A 13,676-nucleotide genomic window follows, 5' to 3' on the forward strand; every position below is an offset into this window, starting at 1 on the left:
AAACGGGTTGGTTCGAGCCCTGAATGGTGATTGGCTGACAGCCGTGGTATATCAAACCGTATACCATAGGTATGACAAAACATGTATTTTTACTGCTCTAATTTCATTGGTAACCATTTTATAATAGCAATAAGGCACCTTGGGGGTTTGTGATATATGGCCAATATACCACGGCTAAGGGCTGTAGCAAGGCACTCCGTGTTGCGTCGTGCTTAAGAACAGCCCTTTACCTTGGTATATTGGCCATATACCCCACCCCCACGGGCCTTATTGCTTAAATCTACCTCTTGATGTGGTGCATGACAAAAGCTCTTGATGTGGGAGGAAGGTAAAATTAGCTTTGGCTCCTGGCTAAAGCACCATTGAGGGAGGCTCTCTAATAACCATGGCAGGAGGGGAATTTACAGTACACGTTATACCACCAGGCTTATCTACTCTACTACCTCTCAGCTCACGTCACATGTAGAAGATAGAGACTCAACGCCCACATGGCTGCAGGAGAAAAACGTCAGGAGGTTATTTTCAAGCAAATGGAGTGGTGTTTTGTGTTGGCTTGCGATTCCCTTGTCTGTCAGTGTTTCTCCCTCGATAATATTAAGATTAGGTAGACAGCAGACATGCTCTTCACTGTATCATGATAATAAATTGTACTTAGTTACAATGTACCCAGAAACTTTCATGTGACTATGGGGGGGGGGGGGGGGGAGCTACTGTGACAGTACTGTATGCTACCCAATAAATATTACATTACAGTTTTCATTTGATAGAAATCCTCTCCACTTCCTGGTTTGCGCAGATATCACACAATGCATGGATAGAAAAAGTACACGATAACATCTGTGGTCAGGGAGGAGACAGAAAGGTTCTGTGTTTGTTTGATGGAAGCTCTAGATTATAGAAAAGTGAGTCACACATATATGGGCTCCTAGGGGATGTGTGGTGATCAGGTCTACCTCCCGTGACCCAGTTTTGTTTAGAGTTTTGCATTAAAGAGAGGAGCAAGACATCAGAACTCTCTACTCGAATGGCTTTAGGGAGAGAAACCTTGTTTTGTGTAGCCTAAGCCTCGTGACCGAGTCTGTGTGACTGAATGAAATCTCATAACAACTACTGTAGTGGGCCCATCTTATGCAGGCTGGCACCAGACGTGACTCACGCTGCAGGGGCCAGGGGGTTCAAAGTAAAAAAGAAAAATTGAAAATCAAATATAGGGGCTATTCCACAGTAACAGAATGATGCTGAACCATTGATTGCCAAGTTAAAGAACCCCATACAACTCAATGCACTACCTTCAATTGGTCGCATTGGTGCGAGCCGCACATTCTACATGGTCACCTCACTCAAAACTGTTTGATTGATACATGGCTACTTGCAGTGAGTATTATATTTATTGCGTTCTAAAGTTTCATTGAATTTGCACTTACTCAGGTGGTAAATTAGCTCCAAATAAAATGTGCCTATGATATTAGTGCACATAAAGATGCCAGAAAATTAATCTCTATTGAACAAAAATAAGGAACGAAATAAGAAAATTCTGGAGCCCTATTTTAACAGTCAAAAATAACAATAGCCTAATTGTTAACCCAAACTGCATGACAATCACTGGATTAGGCTGCACATTCAAAATCACAACATTAAAATATGAAATACCATCTTGAATACCATCTCAGTATTCTCTTACACTTTTTAATAAAGCACCGAATTACATTAGATGATAGAAAAAAAAAAAAATATATATAGTATGACACAGAAATAGTTTTTGGGGTGAGTCCAAATCATGGACTGGTACAACCAACTGAAAATCCTAGTGGCTCCAGTGCCACCAGGGGGAAATGTCAGTCTGGAGTCATGTGTAATCAGTTACTTCCAAACCCTGGCTACAGTACAGTACTGTACTAAACTCTACTTTACTGTCCATGATTGGTTTAGATTTGAACTGACCAAATTTCTTTTCAACGTCCATGGACGTCCGGTGCCAGTCCGAGTTCAGTGGGTGAAGGGGCTGGTTACAGTAAATGGAAAGAGAGGGGGCTCATAGGTAGGTGTCTGTAAGAGCTGGGAGAGGTGACATTAACTGGAGAGAGAGAGAAGAGAGACAGGGAGAAAGAGAGGGAGGGAGGGGTTGCCCAGACTGTTTTCACACTCTTGGTTTGACCACCACGTGACAGAAAGAGAACGAAAACAGTTATGAGCTGAACATAACAGTATGCCAGTGGAAGAGAGGACAGTAGCAGGTGACCCAACTGTGGTTTGTGACTCCTATGAATTCCCATTGCAGCCAATTCAGTTTGTCATTCTGTTCCGTTTTTTTGTCATTCTGTCTGTTACTGATTTAGTAACAGAATGACGTGTTTGAATCACGTAATAAATCATAAACCAAATTGATATCAGTAAAACACTACAGCTAATTGATAGGTATAACTTTACTTGTTAATTCTGTGAGCTTTCATTCTCCTCCGTCCTCATCAGGGAGAGAAATGATCAAATATCTTAAAGATATGTGTGTTTTTTGGTAACAGAATGACAAGACACTAGGCAATATTTCTTAAACTTACAGAAGACTAATAATTTCTGCAAAACTAATTATGAATGTTGATATTACTTGGCAGGGGCCTTTACTTCAACAGTATTGTGTTGTGATGCATTTCTAATACCTTAAGACATTCTGATAGATGTTTTCTAAAACCCCGTTTCCATCTGTTTGACTAGAAATCAAAGCCTTTGCTTATTCCTAATTGTTTTGGAAGGAGATTAGTTAAAAAATGTAGATGCGCCTTAATTTCTCAAAATATAGACTATAAGTTTCATTTGACACCAAATTTGATGTGCTCATGGGGCTTTTTACATGGAAATGCCCTATACTGTCTGGAACAAACCATGGAGCTTTCAAAAATCCCCAGAAATGAATTCATGCTGTATCTTGCAGCATAACGCCAGAAGCTTGTCTTCCAACACATTTCTGTGAAGGTGTTTATTTGACATTCTAAACTGGATGGTTCGAGCCCCGAATGCAGATTGGCTGAATGCTCCATCTTGCATAAGAACAGCCCTTAGCCGTGGTATATTGGCATTCATTGGCTATATACAACACCTCCTCTGGCCTTATTAGGTAACACACCACATGGCGAGACAAGGTGTTCTTTACCTGCATGTGACTTTCACACCAAATCGCCGCTACGCACTTGCGTAGATCTGAGAATAGGAAAATAATAAGCAATTTGGTGACAATTTCACCCATTATTAGAGAGCAAAGAGGAGCTATTACCTTATTGACAGCTGTACCTATCCAGGGTTAGGGGCTATGGGTTGATTTAGGATTGGGTGTTTTAACAAAGGGCTGCAATTGACACATATACACACACACACAAAGGGAGGGATACCCCATTCCCAACACCAGGTGTTCACAGGTGTCCAGTAATTAAGATGTCAGGACTGTGAAAGGTGGCTGAACAGACATGCCTGGGGCCAGTCTGTAGTCGATTGTCAGCTGGTATCTGGGGCTACTGACCCAGTGTCAGGCCAGGTGTCCTGGGACTGGTGGTGTTGAGGTAGCCTGGAGAAGGGCTATCAGACAGGGCTGCAAGGCTCCATCACCTTGCCTCTCACATGTCTGTCTTTCTGAGCACACACCAGACCCTGACACTCCTCAATCCTAAACCCAAATCATTCCACAATGGTAATTTGTGGTCATATGGACACTGAATTGATTAAGACGTGCGAGTCCATCTGCATATTGTAGTTTATCATGTCCGAAACGTAAAATAACATAGTCAAATTATGAAAAGATGAGTCAATATAGTCCAATGTGTGTATGATTCTTTGTGCTGTATGATGTAGCCAAGTTGACTTTTGAGAGACAATATTGATTCAAATAAAAGCCTTCACATGGCAGCTCGTGTTGATCCTCTCACCACTCATCAATAGGTGTGCAGTGGGATCAGTTCACCGCAGGAATTATGGCTGTGCACTGTTACAAAATATTGAGAAATATTTCAATTAGACATTAGGAATATAATATCACTGGCGTTTTCAGTTCGATGGGAACCCATATTTTTGTTGTAGGTGAAATAGGCACACTTTGTTTTGAACATATTATTATGATGTAGGCAACTTTGTAATTCACGCTATATTTCGGATAGAAGCCAGTGACAATGTTTTAACCATTCCGCATGCCCCCTTTTCCATGGCACAGTTTGAAACCCATTGTGATCTCTATATAAGCGTCCCTCTCATCACAACCCTCTGTTTGAAATACCCATGGCATCGTTGATTGCTCTGTCTGATACAAATATGGTCAAATGCCTTACCTGAACTAATCAAACGCTCTTAATTCCCGGCGAACATCGACATTTCTTCAGGTTCAGATCCGAAATGCAAAGACTAAACGGAATGCATGCTTTCGCGCCATCTTCAAAGAAAGAGGCAAGTTGCAATCGAACGCTATTCAGTGCTCCTCGACAAGGCACACCATAGGATGTGTAATGTGGCGTTGTGGTTCTTTCAATTGATGTATAACAGAGCCGTCCTTCCTCGACAATTGTTTTGGGGGGGTGAGAGAGTAGGGTGGGGGGGGTGAGAGAATAGGGTGGGCGGGGCATAAGTGAATGTACTGTGTGCCAGGCCGAGCAGTTTACTTGGCATGATGTGGATTTGAACTGCTAATTAAGGCATGATGTGGAATTGAACTGCTAATTAAGGAAACAAAATATCGAAACAAAGTTATTATTCTACTTCTGTGTAGACTATATTTACACCATGCCTAGTTTATCTAATCTTGCAGACAGATCAGAATCACAGTCTAAAGCTTCCACATCAAATATAGCCCTACCCAATACAGCCTGCCACCATAGCAAATAATAGCAAATATGTTGGTCTACTCTTCTATCTGAGTCAGATAACATAATGTCATTTGTATAGAGATGTGTATAGGGATAGGGGCGATTCTTTGATGCATTGCACACCATAATTGTCAAGAGATCATGCCCTTGGCAGGCAAATTCTCTACAGTGACACTAGTCATTTGCAGCATACACACTGAGTCTGTTGCTCTAACTGTCAGCTAATCATGTTCAATTGCCTTGCACAGCCTCAGCTCTCCATGGAAAAGCAACACAGAGTAGCGCAGATGTACGACATGAGATACTAAAAAGAAACACCCCAGGATTTCTACAATACTGCAGTGCATAAGTGTAGGCTACAGAAAAAATCAGAATCCCCCTGGGTTTATACTGCCCCTATTAGCGGTGCTTGCTGAAATCAAGGACAACTAGCCCACTAAAATGAAAACAAAATGTCTTCTTATTAACCGCCTTATGCTGGAACTTGTAGTGCCAAAACCGTAAAAGCTACCGACTTTAAAACGTGCAAGCTGACTGGCTTCAGGTTGCTTGAAAAAATATTTTGATACTGTTATACTTTTCATACTACAACCATATAGACATTAATCCCAATGCATTTCAAGGACCGTAGACTTGAATGAAAAATATATTTTTTAAATCAGGTATTCAACTGTTTAAGATACAAACACCAAGCCAACTTTAAAACGTACAGACTGACTCAGCGTAGATGGCTTGTCAATAGAGATTTGATACTGTTTATTATTTTTCAACTAAAGCCATTTAAAATGTGCATTAAGGCTCCATAAACTACAATGGGTCATTCCTGGATTCACCACTGCTCTTGAATTGTTTAAACTACAAATACGAACCAATGTTAAAATGTGCAGGCTGACTTTTGCTTGTCAAAAGATTGCTGAACATATTTATACTTTTGAACCTAAAGCATATCACATTTGCATACAAGATCCATGGGCTATAATAGTCGATTTTAGCATTTCCCACTGCACTTAACCATTTGAGCTACAAACACCAAAACAAATTTGAAATGTGCAGACTTTCTCATCTTAGATTGCTTCAAAACAGTAGTTTGCTCCTATTTTTACTTTTAAAACCATGAAGCTTTCTGTACCCCCATTTATTTTAATGGTGTAATGCAGACTCAAACATTCTACATTGAAATCACTGGTACAGAACGTTCAAAAATATAAGTGCAACATGCAACAATTTCAATGATTTTACTGAATTAAAGTTCATATAAGGAAATTAGTCAATTGGAATAAATAAATTAAGCCCTAATCTATGGATTTCACATGACTGGGAGGGGCTTTATTACAGACATAAATAATCCTCAATTTCATCAGCTGTCCTGGTGGCTTGTCTCAGACGATTCCACAGGCAAAGAAGCTGTGTGTGGAGGTCCTGGGCTGGCATGGTTACACGTGGTCTACGGTTGTGACGCCAGTTGGACAGACTGCCAAATTTTCTAAAACGATGTGGGAGGTGGCTTATGGTAGAGAAATGAATATTACATTCTCTGGCAACAGCTCTGATGGACATTCCTCCAGTCAGCATGCCAATTGCACACTCCCTCAAAACTTGAGACATCTGTGGCATTGTGTTGTGTGAAAAAACTGCTCATTTTAGGGTGGCCTTTTATTGTCCCCAGCACAAATCAAATCAAATGTTATTAGTCACATGCGCCAAATACAGCAGGTGTAGACCTTACAGTGAAATGCTTACTTACGAGCCCCTAAACAACAATGCAGTTTTAAAAAATACGGCTAAGAATAAGAAAAAAAGTATCAAGTAATTAAAGAGCAGCAATAAGATAACAATAGCGAGACTATATACATGGGGGTACCGGTACAGAGTCAATGTGCGGGGGCACTGGTTAGTTGAGGTAATATGTACATATAGGTAGTGACTATTCAAGTGACTATGCATAGATGATAACAGAGAGAAGCAGCGGTGTAAAGGGGGGGGGGGGGGGGGGCAATGCAAATAGTCTGGGTAGCCATTTGATTAGATGTTCAGGAGTCTTATGGTTTGTGGGTAGAAGATGTTTAGGAGCCTCTTGGACCTAGAATTGGTGCTCAGGTACCGCTTGCCGTGCGGCAGCAGAGAGAATAGTCTATGACTAGGGTGGTTGGAGTCTTTGACAATTTTTAGGGCCTTCCTCCGTCACCGCCTGGTATAGAGGTCCTGGATGGCAGGAAGCTTGGCCGCAGTGATGTACTGGGCCGTTCGCACTACCCTCTGTAGTGCCTTGTGGTCGGAGGCCGAGCAGTTGCCATACCAGGCAGTGATACATCCAGTCAGGATGCTCTCGATGGTGCAGCTGTAGACCCTTTTGAGGCTCTGAGGACCTATGCCAAATATTTTCAGTCTCCTGGGGGGGAATATGTTTTGTCATGCCCTCTTCACGACTGTCTTGGTGTGGTTGGACCATGGTAGTTTGTTGGTGATGTGGACACCAAGGAACTTGATGCTCTCAACCTTCTCCACTGCAGCCCCGTCGATGAGAATGGGGGTGTGCTCGGTCCTATTTCTCCTGTAGTCCACAATCATCTCCTTTGTCTTGATCACGTTGAGGGAGAGGTTGTTGTCCTGGCACCACATGGCCAGGTCTCTGACCTCCTCCCTGTAAGATGTCTCGTCGTTGTCGGTGATCAGGCCTACCACTGTTGTGTCATCGGCAAACTTAATGATGGTGTTGGAGTCGTGCCTGGCTGTCCAGTCATGAGTGAACAGGGAGTACAGGAGGGGACTGAGCACGTACCCCTGAGGGGCCCCTGTGTTGAGGATCAGTGTGGCGGAGTGTTGTTATCCTACCCTTACCACCTAGGGGCGGCCTGTCAGGAAGTCCAGGATCCAGTTGCAGAGTGAGGTGTTTAGTCCCAGGGTCCTTAGCTTATTGATGATCTTTGAGGGCGCTATGGTTAGCTGCGTTCAATGAATAGCATTCTCACATAGGGGTTCCTTTTGTCCAGGTGGGAAAGGGCAGTGTGGAGTGCAATAGAGATTGCATCATCTGTGGATCTGTTGGGGCGGTATGCAAATTGGAGTGGGTCTAGGGTTTCTGGGATAATGGTGTTGATGTGAGCCATGACCAGCCTTTCAAAGCACTTCATGGCTACAGACATGAGTGCTACGGGTTGGTAGTCATTTAGGCAGGTTACGTTAGTGTTCTTGGGCACATGCGTTCTGCTTAAAACATGTTGGTATTACAGACTCAAACAGGGAGAGGTTGAAAATGTCAGTGAAGGCACTTGCCAGTTGGTCAGTGCATGCTCACAGTACACGTCTTGGTAATCCATCCATCCCTGCAGCCTTGTAAATGTTGACCTGTTTAAAGGTCTTACTCACATCGGGTGCGGAGAGCGTGATCACACAGTCTTCCGGAACAGCTGGTGCTCTCATGCATGTTTCAGTGTTATTTGCCTCAAAGTGAGCATAGAAGTAGTTTAGCTCATCTGGTAGGCTCGTGTCACTGTGCAGCTCTCAGCCGTGCTTCCCTTTGTAGTCTGTAATGGTTTGCAAGCCCTGCCACATCCGACGAGCGCCAGAGCCGGTGTAGTACAATTCGATCTTAGTCCTGTATTGCCGTTTTGATGGTTCATCGGAGGGCATAGCATAATTTCTTAGAAGCTTCCGGGTTAGAGTCCCGCTCCTTGAAAGCTGTAGCTCTAGCCTTTAGCTCAGTGTGGATGTTGCCTGTAATCCATGGCTTCTGGTTGGGGTATGTACGTACGGTCATTGTGGGGACGATGTCATCGATGCACTTATTGATGAAGCCAATGACTGATGTGGTGTACTCCTCAATGCCATCGGAGGTCTGTGCTAGCAAAACAGTCCTGTAGCTTAGCATCTGCTTCATCTGACCACTTTTTTATTGATCTAGTCACTGGTGCTTCCTGCTTTAATTTTTGCTTGTAAGCAGGAATCAGGAGGATAGAATTATGGTCAGATTTGCCAAATGGAGGGCGAGGGAGCGCTTTGTATGCATCTCTGTGTGTGGAGTAACCAGAGTTTTTTGTTCTCTGGTTGCACATTAAACATGCTGATATAAATTTGGTAAAACGGATTTAAGTTTCTCTGCATTAAAGTCCCCGGCTACTAGGAGCACCGCCTCTGGGTGAGCGTTTTCTTGTTTGCTTATGGCGGAGTACAGCTCATTCAATGCTGTCTTTGTGCCAGCTCCTGATTGTGGTGGTATGTAAACAGCTACGAAAAATACAGATTAAAACTCTCTAGGTATATAGTGTGGTCTACAGCTTATCATGAGATACTCTACCTCAGGCGAGCAATAGCTCAAGACTTCCTTAGATATCATGCACCAGCTGTTATTTACAAAAATACATAGTCCGCCGCCCCTTGTCTTACCAGACGCCGCTGTTCTATCCTGCCGGTGCAGCTTATAACCAGTATGTCGATAGTGTTGTCGTTCAGCCACGACTCCGTGAAGCATAAGATATTACAGTTTTGAATTTTATTGTCCAAAGATTGCACGTTTGCTAGCAGAATGGAAGGAAGTGGGGGTTTATTCGATCGCCTACGCATTCTCAGAAGGCAGCCCCCCCTCCGGCCCCTTTTTCTCCGCCTCCTCTTCACGCAAATCGCGGGGATCTGGGCCTGTTCCCGAGAAACCTGTATATCGTTTGCGCCGGGCTCGTCAGACTATGGGGAAAAAGGATTCTGCCAGTTCGTGATGAGTAATCGCAGTCCTGATGTCCAGAAGTTATTTTCGGTCATAAGAGACGGCAGTGGCAACATTATGTACAAAATATAAGTTACAAACAACACAAATAAACAGACAAACAAAAACACGATCGGTTGGGGGCACGTAAAACGTCTGCCTTCTTCTCCGGCGCCATTTGTGTGCACCTGTGTAATGATCATGCTGTTTAATCAGCTTCTTGATATGCCACGCCTGTCAGGTGGATGGATTATCTTGGAAAAGAAGAAATGCTCACTAACAGGGATGGAAGTAAACAAAATTTGAGCGAAAATAGCTTTTTGTGCGTATGGAACATTTCTGGGATCTTTTATTTCAGCTCATGAAACATGCGACCAACATTTTACATGTTGCGTTTATTTATTGGTTCAGTATACTTTTCTACTTGCCTTTGCCAAAGCACACTCTCCTGCTGCCGGTAATCCGCAGCTGAATTCAAAGGCTGTTTACAACCCTCCCAAAACAGCCTTCTATCAAGTGCTTAGCAGTGGGGCAGGCAGATGAAAACCAGTTTTAACCGGTAGACTGTCAGTCAGTCTCTAACTCAAATCCCTTCCTCTCTACCCAGCCCTGTGGGTCATGGGTTCATAAGAAGCTGCTGAGCTCTGTATGAAAATGAGATGAGGGGAAGACTTTGTGGGATAGGGATGGTGTAATATGCTTTCTTCCCCATCAGTCAAAATAACAGCACTGACAGCTATTTCCCTTGGTTTATGGTTCTGGATCAGCATGTGAACAGGTGTTATGTACTATTATTTCCACTCTATGCTGTATGGTTGGATTCAGAAGAATATGATCTAATATCTGTACATGCCAGACTTCCTAACAATGTTTTGGGTTGACATAACTAGCTGTTGCTGTCTCAGGGGAGCTAGGGGACATTTCAAACCCCTATGTGCCAAATCAAATCTAATCAAAATGTATTTGTCACTTGTGCCGAATACAACAGATACCGTGAAATGCTTACTTACAAGGCCTTAACCAACAATGCAGTTCAAGAAATAGAGTTAAGAAAATATTTACTAAATAAACTAAAGTAAAAACTAAAATAAAAAATAATAAAAAGTAACAATAAAATAACCGGTACCGAGTCAATGTGCGGGGGCACAGGTTATGTGCGGGGGCACAGGTTATGTACGGGGGCACAGGTTATGTGCGGGGGCACAGGTTATGTGCGGGGGCACAGGTTATGTGCGGGGGTACAGGTTATGTGCGGGGGCACAGGTTATGTGCGGGGGTACAGGTTATGTGCGGGGGCACAGGTTATGTACGGGGGCACAGGTTATGTACGGGGGCACAGGTTATGTGCGGGGGCACAGGTTATGTACGGGGGCACAGGTTATGTGCGGGGGCACAGGTTAGTCGAGGTAATTTGTACATGTAGGTAGGGGTAAAGTGACTATGCACAGATAATAAACAGTGAGTAGCAGCAGTTTAAAAACAAAGGGGCTTCACCCGAACTTTAAATAGTCCTGGTGGCCATTTGGTTAATTGTTCAGCAGTCTTATGGCTTGGGGGTAGAAGCTGTTAAGGATTCTTTTGGTCCTAGACTTGGCGCTCCGGTACCGCTTGCTGTGCGGTAGCAGAGAGAACAGTCTATGACTTGGGTAACTGGAGTCTTTCACAATTTTTTGGGCCCTTCCACACGGGCCCAGTGCCAGCCAGAACTAGGTTGTTTCCACGACAACTTTGGTAATGAGTGGGTGTGTGTGTCCACTGGCCCAATGTGCTGATTTCCTTGCCTGGAATTTGAATGAGTTTGCTGTACAGTAATCAGCAATACTCTTACCCTCAAGGCTGGGTGCTAGGCGCTCTACTGCTCCTCTCCTCTGAAATATCACATTTGGCTTCATCCGCTAAGAAGCCAATACTAACCCTTATGGAGAAACCACATGAAGTTCACACTTTTTCATGTGATCTTATGTGAAGTTAATGTGATAACACGACACTACACGTGAAAACATGATCGCATGGGTAGTGTTCCAAAAACACGTTTTCTAATAATATAATAGATGCCATTTTACATATGGGCAGCCCCACACTGGCAACGCAAGCACCATGCTCTACCAACTGAGCCATACAGGACCTAATTAAGTTTAATGTGAAATCATGTGATTTTCCACATGTGAAATCGTGTGGTTTTTCTGTAAAGAAAGTGTCCTTTTCAGAGACGTCACACTGTATATATGAATGGAATCTTAATTAGATATCATGTTTTTAATGTTAAACAGTGATACAACATTCGTTGGTAGCACATGATTGTATGTCTGAGTGTGTGTGTGTGCATGATTGGCGGGGTCAATACAAATCCTGTATTAGATAAATGGCATCATGTTTTTTCAAAGTTTGTGTGCATGAAAGAAATAACGTCAAGACAACATTGAGTCTACCCGTTTAGCCCCAGCGGGGACATCGACATGCATTCCGTTTCAGAGATGTGTGTTCATGAAGCTGTCATTGTTTGGAAGGACCAGATAGCTTGCCTACTACAGTACATCCTCCTTCCCCTTGAACAAGCCTCATGAATGCGGTAATAGCGGGATTGTTTTTGGCAGACTTAAAACGTGTCTCATAAATATGAGAGGAGTTGGAGAAGGATGCGTTTATATTGAGTGAAGCTTGAGGAGAATAACATGCAAGCCTACAGTTCTAGATGATACGGTCTGATATGGAGTCCCACTTCCACAGTGATTATTAAATAGCTATGGAGGTGGTATTCTGTTGTGCAACAATGACATAAATGAAAGCTTCAGATATTGGTATCGTTGTGTTATGAATGTGTCTTGGTTGAATTACAATTTTCTAGCCTAGGCATCACATAGCAGCCATCTAATGCATCCGTAGGCTCAAATAAACAGAATGGCCACAGCATCTCCGTGAGGTAGGCCATTGTGGTGGGTGTTGCAGCAGGCAGCCAAGGAGATTGCGTTTTCTGCCAAGGTGATTTCATTTTATTTTTGTAAAATGGGGAATAAATATGCACTTACGTTCTTCGAATAATATTTACAAAATTAAAACAAGACATTTCCTAAAGAAAATATGTGAGCTTGCAAGTCTTGAAGTATTTATGGTTGCAGTGGTGTAAAGTACTTACAGTTGAAGTCGGAAGTTTACATACACTTAGGTTGGAGTCATTAAAACTTGTTTTTCAACCACTCCATAAATTTCTTGTTAACAAACTATAGTTTTGGCAAGTCGGTTAGAACATCTACTTTGTGCATGACACAAGTAATTTTTCCAACAATTGTTTACAGACAGATTATTTCACTGTATCACAATTCCAGTGGGTAAGACGTTTACATACACTAAATTGACTGTGCCTTTAAACAGCTTGGAAAATTCCAGAAAATTATGTCATGGCTTCAGAAGCTTCTGATAGGCTAATTGACATCATTTGAGTCAATTGGAGGTGTACCTGTGGATGTATTTCAAGGTCTACCTTCAAACTCAGTGCCTCTTTGCTTGACATCAGTGGAAATCAAAAGAAATCAGCCAAGACCTCAGAAAAAAATTGTAGACCTCCACAAGTCTGGTTCATCCTTTGGAGAAATTTCCAAACACCTGAAGGTACCATGTTCATCTGTACAAACAATAGTACGCAAGTATAAACACCATGGGTCCATGCAGCCGTCATACCACTCAGGAAGGAGACGCGTTCTGTCTCCTAGAGATGAACGTACTTTGGTGCGAAAAGTGCAAATCAATCCCAGAACAACAACAAAGGCCTTTGTGAAGATGCTGGAGGAAACCGGTACAAAAGTATCTATATCCACAGTAAAAGGAGTCCTATATCGACATAACCTGAAAGGCCGCTCAGCAAGGAAGAAGCCACTGCTCCAAAACTGCCATAAAAAAGCCAGACTACGGTTTGCAACTGCACATGGGGACAAAGATCGTACTTTTTGGAGAAATGTCCTCTGGTCTGATGAAACAAAAATAGAACTGTTTGGCCATAATGACCATCGTTATGTTCGGAGGAAAAAGGGGGAGGCTTGCAAGCCAAAGAACACCATCCGAACCGTGAAGCACGGGGGTGGCAGCATCATGTTGTGGGGGTGCTTTGCTGCAGGAGGGACTGGTGCACTTCACAAAATAGATGGCAT

The 13,676-nt window shown here is 43.0% G+C and overlaps 1 protein-coding gene across 1 annotated transcript in view; it reads right to left on the reverse strand.

The window, feature by feature from the left end:
- LOC139532223 (beta-galactoside alpha-2,6-sialyltransferase 2-like) overlaps positions 1-4,555 on the reverse strand; it is a 25,986-nt gene extending 21,431 nt beyond the window's left edge. Inside the window, exon 1 of the mRNA XM_071329587.1 lies at positions 4,308-4,555. The gene's annotated coding sequence lies outside the window, so the exon portion shown is untranslated. The remainder of the gene's footprint in view (positions 1-4,307) is intronic.
- Between the last annotated feature and the right edge of the window lie 9,121 nt (positions 4,556-13,676).

Source organism: Salvelinus alpinus, chromosome 10, assembly GCF_045679555.1.
Source record: "Salvelinus alpinus chromosome 10, SLU_Salpinus.1, whole genome shotgun sequence".
NCBI lineage: Eukaryota > Metazoa > Chordata > Actinopteri > Salmoniformes > Salmonidae > Salvelinus > Salvelinus alpinus.